This window comes from Heptranchias perlo, chromosome 8 (assembly GCF_035084215.1).
Source record: "Heptranchias perlo isolate sHepPer1 chromosome 8, sHepPer1.hap1, whole genome shotgun sequence".
Taxonomy (NCBI): Eukaryota; Metazoa; Chordata; class Chondrichthyes; order Hexanchiformes; family Hexanchidae; genus Heptranchias; species Heptranchias perlo.
Genome location: NC_090332.1, coordinates 70,525,045 through 70,542,941, shown reverse-complemented (window position 1 = coordinate 70,542,941; position 17,897 = coordinate 70,525,045). Strand labels below are relative to the sequence as shown.

Sequence of the window (17,897 nt, the reverse complement as noted above, 5' to 3'; positions counted from 1 at the left end):
CTCACTGGGCGCAAAAACAATGACCCCTGCCCATTGGCAGATAAAGGCAAAGAATCCAACCAACAGATTATGGAATATAATTTCTTAAACCATAGATTGCAATGCAAAGTGGCCTCAGTGGCAAGCGATATTTCATCTGTCCAGATAAGTTTTGAAATGGATGAAATATCCTGGCAACGCACGTGCAGTAGACTAATCTTTTCCAAAAAAAAAATTATCCAGCTGTGCCAGTTAGAATTCCTCTCCTTCAGATGGGAAGAGTGAATAGTTTGTCTATCAAACTAAACCCATTTCTGAAAACTAAAATGTTATAATTCATCAGCACTGGTGTAGAAAACAACAGTGGCCCAAGCTGTCAGATGTAATATTTTACCTTTTTCAGACAAGGCCCTTGATGCTGGCAGCAGGGACAGTGCTAGAATGCCCTTTATTGCTCGGATAGTTTACCAGTGACCCAATATAGTAAATTCTATTAGTACTGACTTGAGTCACATTGATTTTGTGTTCGTGCATGTTGTACATTTCTTGGAAATCTGCCAGTACATTTATTGTTGTGCTCTCTATGCTCCTTGCAAAGTTGGGAACACTCAACTAACCTGACTGTGTATCTGTACTTTTTATGAAAGACACTAAACTGAGCCTCCTTACTTATTTCTTCAACATCAATTTGCTTTAAACCGATTAATAAATTACAAAAGCAAAATACTGCGGATGCTGGAAATCTGAAATAAAAACAGAAAATGCTGGAAACACTAGCCAGTCGGGCAGCATCAGGGGAAAGAGGAACCGTTAACGTTTCAGGTTGATGGCCTTTCATCAGAATAAATTAATAAAGCGCTTTAAGAATATAAACAGTTTGTCTCCTAAATTTACTCTGACTTACTTTACATTAGTATATGAATATGATTTTAAAATTACAATGTGGAGATGCCGGTGATGGACTGGGGTTGACAATTGTAAACAATTTTACAACACCAAGTTATAGTCCAGCAATTTTATTTTAAATTCACAAGCTTTCGGAGACTTCCTCCTTCCTCAGGTAAATGTTCAGGATCTCCTTGAAGCCTACGCATTTATACATATAGAACAATACATGGTGTTTACAGACTGCCCCTGCAACTGCCCGTTGCCAAGGCAATCACCGTGTTCAGACAGAGAGGTGTCACCTGCAGAACCCCCGAATACACATTCAACAAAAAAACAAACAGGGAAAAAAAACAGAGAAGAAAAACAGAGAGAGGCAGAAACATCCGGAAGGCAGAGAGAGCCAGCAAATGACCCATTATATTAAAAACAGATAACATTTGTTCGCTGGTGGGGTAACGTGTAGCGTGACATGAACCCAAGATCCCGGTTGAGGCCGTCCTCATGGGTGCGGAACTTGGCTATCAATTTCTGCTCGACGATTTTGCGTTGTCGTGTGTCTCGAAGGCCGCCTTGGAGTACGCTGACCCGAAGGTCGGTGGATGAATGTCCATGACTGCTGAAGTGTTCCCCGACTGGGAGGGAACCCTCCTGTTTGGCGATTGTTGCGCGGTGTCCGTTCATCCGTTGTCGCAGCGTCTGCATGGTCTCGCCAATGTACCATGCTCTGGGGCATCCTTTCCTGCAACGTATGAGGTAGACAACGTTGGCCGAGTCACAGGAGTATGAACCATGCACCTGGTGGGTGGTGTCCTCTCGTGTGATGGTGGTATCTGTGTCGATGATCTGGCATGTCTTGCAGAGGTTACCGTGGCAGGGTTGTGTGGCGTCGTGGACGCTGTTCTCTTGAAAGCTAGGTAATTTGCTGCGAACGATGGTCTGTTTGAGGTTGGGTGGCTGTTTAAAGGCGAGTAGTGGAGGTGTGGGGATGGCCATAGCGAGGTGTTTGTCCTCATTGATGACATGTTGAAGGCTGCGGAGAACATGGCGTAGTTTCTCCGCTCCGGGGAAGTACTGGACGACAAAGGGTACTCTGTTGGTTGCGTCCCGTGTTAGTCTCCTGAGGAGGTCTATGCGATTTTTTGCTGTGGCCCGTCGGAACTGTCGATCGATGAGTCGAGCGTCATATCCCGTTCTTACTAGGGCGTCTTTCAGCGTCTGTAGGTGTCCATCGCGTTCCTCCTCGTCTGAGCAGACCCTGTGTATTCGCAGGGCCTGTCCATAGGGGATGGCCTCTTTGACGTGGTTAGGGTGGAAGCTGGAAAAGTGGAGCATCGTGAGGTTGTCCGTGGGCTTGCGGTAGAGTGAGGTGCTGAGGTGCCCGTCTTTGATGGAGATTCGTGTGTCCAAGAAAGAAACTGATTCTGAGGAGTAGTCCATGGTGAGCTTGATGGTGGGATGGAACTTGTTGATGTTATCGTGTAGTCTCTTTAGTGATTCCTTGCCGTGGGTCCATAGAAAGAAAATGTCGTCGATGTATCTGGTGTATAGTGTTGGTTGGAGGTCTTGTGCAGTGAAGAAGTCCTGCTCGAACTTGTGCATGAAAATGTTGGCGTATTGGGGTGCGAATTTGGTCCCCATGGCTGTTCCGTGTGTTTGGGTAAAGAACTGGTTATCGAAGGTGAAGACATTGTGATCCAGGATGAAGCGGATGAGTTGTAGGATGGCTTCCGGAGATTGGCTGTTGTTGGTGTTGAGTATTGATGCTGTCGCAGCGATGCCGTCATCGTGGGGGATACTGGTGTATAGTGCCGAGACGTCCATCGTGGTGAGAAGTGTTCCTGGTTCAACTGGTCCGTGGGTACTGAGTTTTTGTAGGAAGTCTGTAGTGTCGCGACAGAAGCTGGGGGTTCCCTGTACGATGGGTTTCAGGATGCCCTCGATGTATCCAGAGAGGTTCTCACACAGGGTTCCGTTGCCTGATACGATGGGACGTCCGGGTGTGTTGGCTTTGTGTATCTTTGGGAGGCAGTAGAAGTCTCCCACGCGGGGATTACGTGGGATGAGAGTGCGTAGGATGCTTTGAAGGTCTGGATCGAAGGTCTTGATCAGTTTGTTGAGCTGGTGGGTGTGTTCTTTGGTCGGATCTGCGGGTAACCGTCTGTAGTGTTCCCGGTTGTCCAGTTGTCGGTATGCTTCTTTGCAATAGTCTGTTCTGTTCTGTATGACTATGGCTCCTCCTTTGTCCGCTGGTTTGATGACGATGTTGCGGTTGGTCTTGAGAGCGTTGATGGCGTTGCGTTGTGCTCGGGTGACATTCTGGACTGTCTTCTGAGTGCGGCTGATGAATCTGGCATTGACGCATTTCCTGACAGCTTGAGCATACATGTCCAGCTGAGGGCAGCGACCCTCCGGAGGAGTCCAGTTTGACTCTTTCCTCTTCGGTTGCTGTACCGCGGATCCCTCTGTCTGCTGTTCCGGATCGTTGATTGTCTCATTGGGTTCGCTGCTGAAATCTTGGGGTTTGTGGTAGAATTCCCGGAGCCTCATTCTCCTGATGAATTCCTCTGTGTCCGTCGCGAGACTAGTGGGGTCCATTTTGGTAGTGGGGCAGAAATTGAGCCCTCGGCTGAGAACTTCGATTTCGTCTGGTTGAAGGGTGTGGTCGGATAAATTGACAATAGACTTCCCTGTGGTTGCAACCGTGGTACCAGGGGAAGCTTGGTCGTTGCTGGTGGTGATGCCGAGTTTCTCAAGCTTCCTGCTCTTGGTTTTCATGTAGGCAGCGTAGTTCCGTTGCCTCGTCTGTTTGGCGGTATAACGTAGCTGGTCTGCTGTGTCCTGAGTACAGGTTGAGAGTATGGACTCTATCTTGGTTTCGAGGTTGTGGCGTCTGCTGTAGAGTTGGTGTATGAGATGTTGCGGAGTGTGCGAGAGGTACGGCGGCAGAGTCTCTCAGCGTAATCCGAGTTGTATGTGGACTTGAGTGGGTTCGTGATCTGGAGTCCTTTCGGGATCTTGTCTGCTTTCTTGCAGCTCTGTAAAAACTTGATGTCTGTGTCTAAATGCGCGATCTTCTTGGATATCCTTTCCACTGTGAGCCGGCAGTTTGTGGTGTCGATGGTAGTCATGATGTGGAGATGCCGGTGATGGACTGGGGTTGACAATTGTAAACAATTTTACAACACCAAGTTATAGTCCAGCAATTTTATTTTAAATTCACAAGCTTTCGGAGACTTCCTCCTTCCTCAGGTAAATGTTCAGGATCTCCTTGAAGCCTACGCATTTATACATATAGAACAATACATGGTGTTTACAGACTGCCCCTGCAACTGCCCGTTGCCAAGGCAATCACCGTGTTTGCCTTGGCAACGGGCAGCTCACCATGGACTACTCCTCAGAATCAGTTTCTTTCTTGGACACACGAATCTCCATCAAAGACGGGCACCTCAGCACCTCACTCTACCGCAAGCCCACGGACAACCTCACGATGCTCCACTTTTCCAGCTTCCACCCTAACCACGTCAAAGAGGCCATCCCCTATGGACAGGCCCTGCGAATACACAGGGTCTGCTTAGACGAGGAGGAACGCGATGGACACCTACAGACGCTGAAAGACGCCCTAGTAAGAACGGGATATGACGCTCGACTCATCGATCGACAGTTCCGACGGGCCACAGCAAAAAATCGCATAGACCTCCTCAGGAGACTAACACGGGACGCAACCAACAGAGTACCCTTTGTCGTCCAGTACTTCCCCGGAGCGGAGAAACTACGCCATGTTCTCCGCAGCCTTCAACATGTCATCAATGAGGACAAACACCTCGCTATGGCCATCCCCACACCTCCACTACTCGCCTTTAAACAGCCACCCAACCTCAAACAGACCATCGTTCGCAGCAAATTACCTAGCTTTCAAGAGAACAGCGTCCACGACGCCACACAACCCTGCCACGGTAACCTCTGCAAGACATGCCAGATCATCGACACAGATACCACCATCACACGAGAGGACACCACCCACCAGGTGCATGGTTCATACTCCTGTGACTCGGCCAACGTTGTCTACCTCATACGTTGCAGGAAAGGATGCCCCAGAGCATGGTACATTGGCGAGACCATGCAGACGCTGCGACAACGGATGAACGGACACCGCGCAACAATCGCCAAACAGGAGGGTTCCCTCCCAGTCGGGGAACACTTCAGCAGTCATGGACATTCATCCACCGACCTTCGGGTCAGCGTACTCCAAGGCGGCCTTCGAGACACACGACAACGCAAAATCGTCGAGCAGAAATTGATAGCCAAGTTCCGCACCCATGAGGACGGCCTCAACCGGGATCTTGGGTTCATGTCACGCTACACGTTACCCCACCAGCGAACAAATGTTATCTGTTTTTAATATAATGGGTCATTTGCTGGCTCTCTCTGCCTTCCGGATGTTTCTGCCTCTCTCTGTTTTTCTTCTCTGTTTTTTTTCCCTGTTTGTTTTTTTGTTGAATGTGTATTCGGGGGTTCTGCAGGTGACACCTCTCTGTCTGAACACGGTGATTGCCTTGGCAACGGGCAGTTGCAGGGGCAGTCTGTAAACACCATGTATTGTTCTATATGTATAAATGCGTAGGCTTCAAGGAGATCCTGAACATTTACCTGAGGAAGGAGGAAGTCTCCGAAAGCTTGTGAATTTAAAATAAAATTGCTGGACTATAACTTGGTGTTGTAAAATTGTTTACAATTAAAATTACAAGTATTAGAGTACTAAACAGTGACTTGAAGTAAGGCATAGAACAAACGTTCACCTGAGGAAGGAGAAAGCCTCCGAAAGCTTGTGAATTTAAAATAAAATTGCTGGACTATAACTTGGTGGTGTAAAATTGTTTACAATTGTCAACCCCAGTCCATCACCGGCATCTCCACATCATAGAACAAACATGCATGCATATGAATACCTGTTTAAAAGACACGTACAAAATCAAGGTCATTTTCGAATCTGACTGGTATCAATTTTTCGTTCGGTATTCAGAGAAAAACTCTGGGAATAAAAACTGTAAAAAGTTTTTCTAAAAATGGAAAAGGACCCAGAAATATATAAATGGGGTTAACGTCAAAATCGCAATCCAGTTCCATTATTTTTTTGCATAAGTTTTGTTTTCTCCTCGTTTAGTTCAGGTCCTCTTTTGCTGTGCTTTTAATGGTCTGCAGGTGAAGTGTAGCTTTTTTAATGATACAATAGCCACACCACAATAAAAAGTTGTAAATCAATTTTGAGCAGTTGTTCTGTAGAGGATGGTATTGCTCTTGTGCAGGAGTTGCCTCATCCGATAATTTCTTGCTCACTTCATGGTTTGCCGTGCTTTAATTTTGGTGAACCGAATAATGTTTTGTCTTTCCCTTTTATTTGTTTTCCTGATAAATATTTAATGCTAAAGACAGTAAAGTTTCCTGTGTAAAGTCTGTTTCAACACACACCCACACCTACTCACTCCCATTGTTAATTTCAGACCGCGCGCTTCTATAGGGCATTGTCCACGTCACGTGGTGCACCCAGCACGACTGCTGACACCAGCGGAAGTGACGAACCCAGTACCGGTTTGAATGGTTGCCTAGTAACCGGGAAGCAAGGCCTTCTAAAAGTAAAGGGGGAAATGTCAACAAGAGTCAACACCGACCAGACAGCGGGACGTGGAGTGGAGTGGAGTGAAAGGACGGGCTCCAGGGTTCGTTTGGCTGTTGCTCAGCACTGAGGTTCGCCCATAAATCTCAATATATTAGTTTCAGAAAAGTGCAAAAAATCCGGAGTGGCTACTGAGGTCACTATGACGATTGACACCGCAGCCGGGCCGGCATAGGTTTTTTTTTCCTTTTTTTAAATTTATTTTTTCCCTTTTATAAGAAGGGGGGTTAGGGTGTGTTCATGTGCAGTAAACCAATAAACCCAAAATAAGTGTCAAATTATAATTTTATTATATCGGTCCAGGATGCACTCCCACCGGTCGCGGAAAGCCTCAAGCGTACCAGCAGACACCGCGTGCTCCCTCTCCAGGGCCACCCGGGCGCGGAGAATGCTGCGGAAGAGAGGCAGACAGTTAGAGCGACCGCCCCCACGAGCCGCATCTAACCTGGACCTGTGGATAGGCATAGTGTTATTGATATCACACAGGGTAGAGGTTAGTGGTTAGACGTGGGGTTTAGAATTAAGGGTTGGGGTTAGTGGTTAAGGTTACGGTTAGTGGTTAGAGGTTGGGGTTAGTTTAGGGTTAGGGATAATGGGTAAAGTTAGGGCTTAGGGCTGGCAATTAGGTTTTGAGGTTCGGGATAATGGTTACAGTTTGGGTTAGTGGTTAGGGGTTGGGTTTAGGTTTAGTGGTTAGTCGTTAGGGTTAGGCTTGGGGTGTTAAGGTTGAGGCTCGGGATTAGGATCAGAAACCGTTTGTTTATTAATGGATTGTCATTGGCGTTTCCCAAAGAAAGAAGCAATGGGTTTTAATTTAATTTGAAATCAGGAAAGACATTATTTTAAAAAAGCAAAATTTATCCAAATAAAGTGTAAAAATATTGTATTGAGTAAATTGCCAACCGTCTGATTTTTGCACAGACCGTCAACATTTCCAGCCCTAATTCGCACGAGAGGTTGTTTTTGGGAAGGGGCATTGAGATTTACAACTTCTATGTTTCAGTTCATGAGCAAAGAGGTGAATGGTGGGGCATTATTGGGTGAGTTCAGGAGTTAAACCCCCTCCATCCTCCATGTGAACACAATGAATGGGACTGGCAGGTATGCACTGGATTATCAGGCCTGCAAAGTTTTGCTGTCTCCAGGACTGGTACTGAGACATTTGCAATAGTAGCTTCTTGTATCCCGACCTGAAGGACACGTTGCCGGACTGCAAATGGCTTAGGACATGCACCATTCATGTTTTCACACTAGCCCATTCACCTTGTGAAAAAAAAACAACACTCTACACTGAATGGCCCTGAAAAGGTAGCAGAGATGGCCTGGTGTTTTATGATTTTTTTTTTACCTAGGTGAGGAAAACAATGTGTTTCTCCCTACTTTTTTGTCAACAAAAATGGCAAATCACTTTGCCTCATCCAAAAATGTATGTACAAGATCATATATCAGGTTATTGCACGGTAATCATAGAATCAATCCAATTAGTCCTGCTCATCTGCTCTTTCCCCATAGCCCAGCAATTTTTTCCTTTTCAAGTATATATCCAATTCCCTTTTAAAAATTGCTATTGAATCTGCTTCCACCACCCTTTCAGGCAGTGCATTCCAAATCATAACTTTCTGTGTAAAAAATTCCTCCTCATCTCCCCTCTGGTTCTTTTGCCAATTATCTTAAATCCATGTCCTCTGGTTATCGACCCTCCTGCCAGTGGAAACAGTAAAAATGAGAAACAATCAAAACCCCTCATAATTAACTCTCCTCTTGACCTTCTCTGCTGTAAGGAGAACAATCCCAGCTTCTCTAGTCTCACCACATCCCTGGTACAATTCTAGTAAATCTCCTCTGCACCCTTTCCAAGGGGTACGGTAGCATAGTGGTTATGTTACTGGACTAGTAATCCAGAGTCATGAGTTCAAATCACGGCAGCTGGGGAATTTAAATTCAATTAATTAAATAAAATCTGGAATTAAAATACTAGTATCAGTAATGGTGGCCATGGATTGTAGTAAAAACCCATCCGGTTCACTAATGTCCTTTAGGGAAGGAAACCTACCGCCCTTACCTGGTCTGGCCTATTTGTGACTCCAGACCCACAGCAATGTGGTTGATTCTTAATTGCCCTCTGAAATAGCCTAGCAAGCCACTCAGTTGTAAAATCTTGCTTAAAAAAAGTCATAATAAGAATAAAACCTGACACGACAAAGGCAAACCAAGCCCATTCGACCCTGCAAAGTCCTCCTCATGAACATCTGGGGACTTGTGCCAAAATTGGGAGAGCTAGTCAAGCAACAGCCTGACATAGCCATACTCACAGAATCATTCCTTTCTGCCAACGTCCCAGACTCTTCCATCACCATCCCTGGGTATGTCCTGTCCCAACGGCAGGACAGACCGACCAGAGGTGGCGGTACAGTGATATACAGTCAGGAGGGAGTGGCCCTGGGAGTCCTCAACATTGACTCTGGACCCCATGAAATCTCATGGCATCAGGTCAAACGTGGGCAAGGAAACCTCCTGCTGATTACCACCTACCGTCCTCCCTCAGCTGATGAATCAGTCCTCCTCCATGTTGAACACCACTTGGAGGAAGTACTGAGGGTAGCAAGGGCACAGAATGTACTCTGCATAGAGTCATAGAGTTATACAGCACGGATAGAGGCCCTTCGGCCCATCGTGTCCGTGCCGGCCATCAAGCCCTGTCTAATCTAATCCCATATTCCAGCATTTGGTCCGTAGCCTTGTATTCTATGGCATTTCAAGTGCTCATCCAAATGCTTCTTGAATGTTGTGAGGGTTCCTGCCTCCACAACCCTTTCAGGCAGTGAGTTCCAGACTCCAACCACCCTCTGGGTGAAAAAGTTATTTCTCAAATCCCCTCTAAACCTCCCGCCTTTTACCTTGAATCTATGCCCCCTTGTTATAGAACCCTCAACGAAGGGAAAAAGCTCCTTAGTATCCATCCTATCTGTGCCCCTCATAATTTTGTACACCTCAATCATGTCCCCCCTCAGCCTCCTCTGCTCCAAGGAAAACAAACCAAATCTTCCCAGTCTCTCTTCATAGCTGAAGCGCTCCAGCCCGGGTAACATCCTGGTGAATCTCCTCTGCACCCTCTCCAAAGCGATCACATCCTTCCTATAGTGTGGCGACCAGAACTGCACACAGTACTCCAGCTGTGGCCTAACCAGTGTCTTATACAGCTCCATCATAACCTCCTTGCTCTTATATTCTATGCCTCGGCTAATAAAGGCAAGTATCCCATATGCCTTCTTTACCACCTTATCTACCTGTTCCGCCGCCTTCAGGGATCTGTGAACTTGCACACCAAGATCCCTCTGACCCTCTGTCTTGCCAAGGGTCCTCCCATTCATTGTGTATTCTCTTGCCTTGTTAGTCCCTCCAAAGTGCATCACCTCGCACTTTTCCGGGTTAAATTCCATTTGCCACTGTTCCGCCCATCTGACCATCCCATCTATATCGTCCTGCAGACTGAGGCTATCCTCCTCGCTATTTACCACCCTACCAATTTTTGTATCATCAGCGAACTTACTGATCATACCTTTTACATTCATATCCAAGTCGTTAATGTAGACCACAAACAGCAAGGGACCCAGCACCGATCCCTGTGGTACCCCACTGGCCACAGGCTTCCAGTCACAAAAACAACCTTCGACCATCACCCTCTGCCTTCTGCCACTAAGCCAGTTTTGTATCCAAAGTGCCAAGGCACCCTGGATTCCATGGGCTCGTACCTTCTTGACCAGTCTCCTGTGGGGGACTTTATCGAAGGCCTTACTGAAATCCATGTATACCACATCCACAGCGTTACCCTCATCCACACGCCTAGTCACCCCCTCAAAAAATTCAATCAAATTAGTCAGACATGATCTTCCCTTGACAAAGCCATGTTGACTATCCCTGATTAATCCTTGCTTCTCCAAGTGGAGACTAATTTTGTCCTTCAGAATTTTGTCCTTCAGAATTTTTTCCAATAATTTTCCTACCACTGATGTTAGGCTCACTGGCCTATAGTTCCCCGGTTTTTCCCTACTCCCCTTCTTGAATAAGTGGGAGTATGCATGGGGGACTTCAATATCCATCACCAAAAGTGACTCGGTAGCACCACTACTGACTGAGCTGGCCGAGTCCTGAAGGACATAGCTGCCAGACTGGGCCTGTGGCAGGTGGTGAGCGAACCAACACGAGGGAAAAACTTACTTGACCTTGTCCTCATCAATCTACCTGTCACAAATGCATCTGTCCATGACAGTATTGGTAGGAGTGACCACCGCACAGTCGCCATGGAGACGAAGTCCCGTCCTCGCAGAATTGTATTCCAGCACAATCTGTAACCTCATGGCCTGGCATATTCCTCACTCTACCATTACCAACAAGCCAGGGGATCAACCCTGGCTCAGTGAGGAATGTAGAAGAGCATGCCAGGAGTAGCACCAGGCGTACCTAAAAATGAGGTGCCAACCTGGTGAAGCTACAACTCAGGTCTACATGCATGCTAAACAGAGGAAGCAACATGCTATAGACAGAGCTAAGCGATTCTGCAACCAACGGATCAGATCAAAGCTCTGCAGTCCTGCCACATCCAGTTGTGAATGGTGGTGGACAATTAAATAACTAACGGGAGGAGGAGGCTCTGCAAACATCCCCATCCTCAATGATGGCGGAGTCCAGCACATGAGTGCAAAAGACAAGGCTGAAGCGTTTGCAACCATCTTCAGCCAGAAGTGCCAAGTGGATGATCCATCTCGGCCTCCACCCAATATCCCCACCATCACAGAAGCCAGTCTTCAGCCAATTCGATTCACTCCATGTGATATCAAGAAACGGCTGAGTGCACTGGATACAGCAAAGGCTGTGGGCCCCGACAACATCCCGGCTGTAGTGCTGAAGACTTGTGCTACAGAACAAGCTGCGCCTCTAGCCAAGCTGTTCCAGTACAGCTACAACACTGACATCTACCCGACAATGTAGAAAATCGCTCAGATATGTCCTGTCCACAAAAAGCAGGACAAATCTAATCCGGCCAATTACCGCCCCATCAGTCTACTCTCGATCATCAGCAAAGTGATGGAAGGTGTCGTCGACAGTGCTATCAAACGGCACTTACTCACCAATAACCTGCTCACCGATGCTCAGTTTGGGTTCAGCCAGGACCACTCGGCTCCAGACCTCATTACAGCCTTGGTTCAAACATGGACAAAAGAGCTGAATTCCAGAGGTGAGGTGAGAGTGACTGCCCTTGATATCAAGGCAGAATTTGACCGAGTGAGGCACCAAGGAGCCCTAGCAAAATAGAAGTCAATGGGAATCAGGGGGAAAACTCTCCAGTGGCTGGAGTCATACCTAGCACAGAGGAAGATGGCAGTCGTTGTTGGTGGCCAATCATCTCAGCCCCAGGACATTGCTGCAGGAGTTCTTCAGGGCAGTGTCCAATGCCCAACCATCTTCAGCTGCTTCATCAATGACCTTCCCTCCATCATAAGGTCAGAAATGGGGATGTTTGCTGATGATTGCACAGTGTTCAGTTCCATTCGCAACCCCTCAAATAATGAAGCAGTCCGAGCCCACATGCAGCAAGACCTGGACAACATCCAGGCTTGGGCTGATAAGTGGCAAGTAACATTCGCGCTAGCCAAGTGCCAGGCAATGACCATCTCCAACAAGAGAGAGTCTAACCACCTCCCCTTGACATTCAACGGCATTACCATCGCCGAATCCCCCACCATCAACATCCTGGGTGTCACCATTGACCAGAAACTTAACTGGACCAGCCATATAAATACTGTGGCTACAAGAGCAGGTCAGAGGCTGGGTATTCTGCGGCGAGTGACTCACCTTCTGACTCCCCAAAGCCTTTCCGCCATCTACAAGGCACAAGTCAGGAGTGTGATGGAATACTCTCCACTTGCCTGGATGAGTGCAGCTCCAACAACACTCAAGAAGCTCGACACCATCCAGGACAAAGCAGCCCGCTTGATTGGCACCCCATCCACCACCCTAAACATTCACTCCCTTCTTCACCGGCGCACAGTGGCTGCAGAGTGTACCATCCACAGGATGCACTGCTGCAACTCGCCAAGGCTTCTTCGACAACACCTCCCAAACTCGCGACCTCTACCACTTAGAAGGAAAAGAGCAGCAGGCGCATTGGAACAACACCACCTGCACGTTCCCCTCCAAGTCACACACCATCCCGACTTGGAAATATATCGCTGTTCCTTCATCGTCGCTGGGTCAAAATCTTGGAACTCCTTTCCTAACAGCACTGTGGGAGAACCTTCACCACACGGACTGCAGCGGTTCAAGACGGCGGCTCACCACCACCTTCTCAAGGGCAATAAATGCTGGCCTCGCCAACGACACCCACATCCCATGAATGAATAAAAAAAAAGACCTTGGCATCCTTCCTAAAGTGTGGTGCCCAGAATTAGACACAATACTCCAGCTGAGGCCTAACCAGTGATTTCTAAAGGTTTAGCATAACTTCTTTGCTTTTGTATTTTTATGCCTCTATTTATAAAGCCAGGGATCCCTGCTTTTTTAACAGTTTTATCAACTTGTCCTGCCACCTTCAAAGATTTATGTATGTGCACCCCCAGGTCTCTCTGTTGTTATGCAGTTAATTTACTTGCATCTGATGCTACCAGTACTTTTCTTAAAGTTCTTCTGAGGGGAACTTCTAAGATTGTAACCCTCTCCTTCAGTAACCTTCCAGAAAATTACAACACCTTATCAATCTCCCTTAGAAAAATAAATGGTAAGAAATTCACTATGAACTAGCTGTTCTCCTGAGTGGTGCTCATAATCTTACCCACTTTCCAGGCCCTAAAGCATGATATATAACTAAGGGTGCAGTCACACTGCAACTGTAACATTGATTGGCAGTGCAGTTACTGTGTAAATTCTGCCTGAATGTGGAGTCTGGACCTAAGCTGACATTGCAATGAAGAGGAGTGAAGCACTCCAGAGGAGGCTGTCCTACTCCACTTGCTTTCAGAGTCAGTCCGCAGGTTTAACATTGCACTGGCGGTAAAGTTGTAGTGTGAATGCACCGTTTGTCTCTCGTTATAAACCAGTATCAACCCTCCGTCAGAAGGTTGTGGGTTCACATCCCACTCCGGAAACTTGAGGACAAAATCCAGGCTGACACTCGAGTTTTGGAGGTGCCCGTCTTTCGGATGAGACGTTAAACTGAGGCCCTCTCAGGTGCATGTAAAAGACCCCATGGCACTATTTTGAAAAAGAGTAAGGGTGTTCTCCCTGGTGTCCTGGCCAATATTTGTCCCTCAATCTACATAACTAAAAATAAATTAGATTATCTCGTCATTATCACAGTGCTGTTTGTGGGACCTTGCTGTGCGCAAATTGGCTGCTGTATTTCCTACATTACAACCGTGACTACACTTCAAAAGTACTTGATTTGCTATAAAGCGCTTTAGGCGACCTGAGGTAGTGAAATGCACTATATAAATGCAAGTCCTTTTTTTCTTTCCTTCCCCCGCTACTAAAAAGAGCACTAGGAAGTGCCTAGATCACGGTGACCTCATAGGAACATAGGAACAGGAGTAAGCCATTTAGCCACTTGAGCTTATTCTGCCATTCAAGGAGATCACGACTGATCTGTGACCTAACTCCACATACCCGCCTTAGCCCCATATCACTTAATACTTTGGTTAACAAAAATCTATCGATCTCAGATTTAAAATTAACAATTGAGCTGGCATCAACTGCCATTTACGGAAGAGAGTTCCAAACTTCTACCATCCTTTGCATGTAGAAGTGTTTCCAAACTTCATTCCTGAAAGTTCTGGTTCTAATTTTCAGGTCTGGTCCTAGACTCACCAACCAGTGGAAATAGTTTCTATCTATCCTATCACACCCCCTTAATATCTTGAAAACTTCAATCAAATCACCCCTTAATCTTCTAAATCCCAGGGAATACAACCCAAATAATTTAATCTCTCCTCGTAATTTATCCCTTGGAGTCCAGGTATTATTTTAGTAAATCCAAGCTGCACTCCCTCTTAGGCCAATATATCCTTCCTAAGGTGCGGTGCCCAGAATTGAACACAGCACTTGAACATCCACTGTTTTGAGTTTTTCACCATTTAGAAAGTACTCTGATCTATCCTTTTTAGGTCCAAAGTAGATGACTTCACACTTGCCTACATTGAAATCCTTTTGCCACAGTTTGCCCATTCACTTAATTTATTAATATCGCTCTGTAATTTTATGCTTCCATCCACACTGCTTACAGTGCTGTCTATCTTTGTGTCATTGGCAAACTTGGATATGTGGCTCTCTAACCCGTCGTCTAAGTCGTTAATAAATACAGTGAATAGTTGAGGCCCCAACACAGATCCCTGTGGGACACCACTAGTCACATCCTGCCAATTTGAGTACCTGCCCATTATCCCTACTCTCTGTTTCCTAATCTTATTGGACAGGCTAGATGGACCAGCTGGTCTTTTCCTGTCCGACATTTTCCGTATGTTCGTAGATGGGATAACTGTGGGTTTTTTTTAATCACTTGGTCTCGTACTGACTATTCTGCATGCTGATTGGGAGGCACAGAGAGAACAGGAGGGTGGTGCTGGAAAGTCTAGGACTGATAGAAGAGCAGAACCAGGCAGTTGTTGTGTGTGTCTGTGTGCACAATGTTGAAGAAAATTGAGAATGTAACAAAATATTTTTCTAGGTAGCACTCCCATCTCTGAATCAGAAGGTTGTGGGTTCAAGTTTCATTCTAGACTTGAGAATAAAAACTAGGCTGGCACTCCAGTGCAGTACTGATGGAGTGCTGCACTGCCTGAGGTGCCGTCTTTCGACTGAGATGTTAAACTGAGGCCCCGTCTGCCAGCTCAGGTGGACGTAAAAGATCCCATGGCACTATTTCGAAGAAGAGCGGGGGAGTTCTCCCAGTGTCCTGGCCAATATTTATCTCTCAACCAACAACAAAAAAAACCAGATGATCTGGTCATTTATTTCATTGTTGTTTGTGGGAGCTTGCTGTGCACAAATTGTCTGTCGTGTTTCCTACCTTACATTAATGAAATTCCACATTTCCAAACCTAGCCATTTAAATGTTGAGATGACATCCTGGATCAAGAGAATGGTCCTTTATGTCGACAGTTTTTTTTTTCAAATTGCATTTCAGATGAATACTTAGGAATAGAATTGTGTGACCTTATTGCAAAATAATACTGTCATAAAATAGCTTGTAAGCCATACCAAGATTTACACTGGTACAACCAATCAGTCAAAACAGCAGCAAGGAAGCAAAGGCTTTTTTGGCTGGATGCACGACTCAGTTTTGTAGATTGTAAATCTGGTCATCTTCGTCTTTGGCAGTGAGAAATAATAGAGGACTTTGTTTACTTCCTCCCTCAATTAGCAGTTAATCCGTTCCTGTTGTGCTGGTACAACTGAATATAACTAAACTGCGTTCTGTTTTGGGCACCGCACCTCCAGAAGGGGGTGCAGCGCAGATTCACCAGAATGATACCGGGGCTTAGAGGATTAAATTATGAGGACAGGTTGTGTAAGCCTGGCCTGTATTCTTTTGAGTATAGGTGATTGAGGGGTGATCTAATTGAGGTGTTTAAAATATTAAAAGGATTCGATAGGGTAGAGACGGAGAGACTACTTCCTCTGATGGGGGAAATCAAGAACAGGGAGACATAACCTTAAAATTAGAGCTAGGCCGTTTGGATGCTAGGACAATTTGAGTTTTCAAGTCCAAGATACATAGATTTTGTTAGGTAAAGGTATCAAGAGATATGGAGTAAAGGTGGGTAAATGGAGCTGGGGTGCAGATCGGCCATGGTCTAATTGAATGACAGACTAGGTTCGAGAGGCTGAATGGGCCTACTCTTGTTCCTAATGTTCCTATGTTCCTAATATTAATATGAACTATCACAATATGAGACAGTGGAAATGTGAAACTGCTTTTGATTAGGAGGGAGCATTGGGGAAATGTGTCTTGCAGCAACAACTTGTGCAGATTGGGTGCTGAAGGCACAGAAGCTATAAATCTGCGTCCAACAGAGTACAGACTGTCACAAAGTAAAGCGGATCTGTGACCAGAGCCTCGGTCCCACTGACCCTATGTTCTGAAACTAAAACTGCAAGGTTACAGTCTTCCACAATTTCAAATCACTACTACATTATATAGGATGAGATTTAGATCAGGGTAGGGAACCAATAGCTAATGTATCAGATATGTGACAATAGGGGCATTTCTGGTTTTTTTATATATAGTTCTTTAAAAGAAAAATAGCTAGTTAAAAATGGAAAGAGGCAGAAGAAAAAACTGCAGATGCTGGAAATCTGAAAAAAACCAAAGTATCCCCCTCTTCATTTCAGAGACTCCCCTTGCCATTTCAGACACGCCCCCCCCCCATTTCAGACTCCACCCTATTTCAGACACCCCTCATTTCAGACTCCTGCCCCCATTTCAGAGACTCCCCCCCATTTCAGAGACTCCCCCATTTCAGAAACTTCCCCCCATTTTAGAGATTCTCCCCACTTCAGAGACACACCCCCTATTTAAGAGACACACCCCCTATTTAAGAGACACACCCCCATTTCAGAGACAGTCCACCCATTTCAGACTCCCCCCATTTCAGAGACTGTCCAGCTCATTTCAGACTCCCCCCATTTCAGAGTCTCCCTCCCATTTCAGAGACTCCCCCCCCCCCCCATTTCAGAGACCCACCCCCATTTCAGAGACCCACCCCCATTTCAGAGACCCACCCCCATTTCAGAGACCCACCCCCATTTCAGAGACCCACCCCCATTTCAGAGACCCACCCCCATTTCAGAGACCCACCCCCATTTCAGAGACCCACCCCCATTTCAGAGACCCACCCCCATTTCAGAGACCCTCCCCCATTTCAGAGACCCTCCCCCATTTCAGAGACCCTCCCCCATTTCAGAGACCCTCCCCCATTTCAGAGACCCGCCCCCATTTCAGAGACCCGCCCCCATTTCAGAGACCCGCCCCCATTTCAGAGACCCGCCCCCATTTCAGAGACCCGCCCCCATTTCAGAGACCCGCCCCCATTTCAGAGACCCGCCCCCATTTCAGAGACCCGCCCCCATTTCAGAGACCCGCCCCCATTTCAGAGACCCGCCCCCATTTCAGAGACCCGCCCCCATTTCAGAGACCCGCCCCCATTTCAGAGACCCGCCCCCATTTCAGAGACCCGCCCCCATTTCAGAGACCCGCCCCCATTTCAGAGACCCGCCCCCATTTCAGAGACCCGCCCCCATTTCAGAGACCCGCCCCCATTTCAGAGACCCGCCCCCATTTCAGAGACCCGCCCCCATTTCAGAGACC

General features: G+C 46.7%; 1 protein-coding gene across 1 annotated transcript in view; it reads left to right on the top strand.

Annotated features, from left to right (window-relative positions):
- Positions 1-6,453: 6,453 nt before the first annotated feature.
- LOC137324223 (uncharacterized protein C6orf118-like) overlaps positions 6,454-17,897 on the top strand; it is a 55,331-nt gene continuing 43,887 nt past the window's right edge. The window contains exon 1 of the mRNA XM_067988363.1: positions 6,454-6,609. The gene's annotated coding sequence lies outside the window, so the exon portion shown is untranslated. The remainder of the gene's footprint in view (positions 6,610-17,897) is intronic.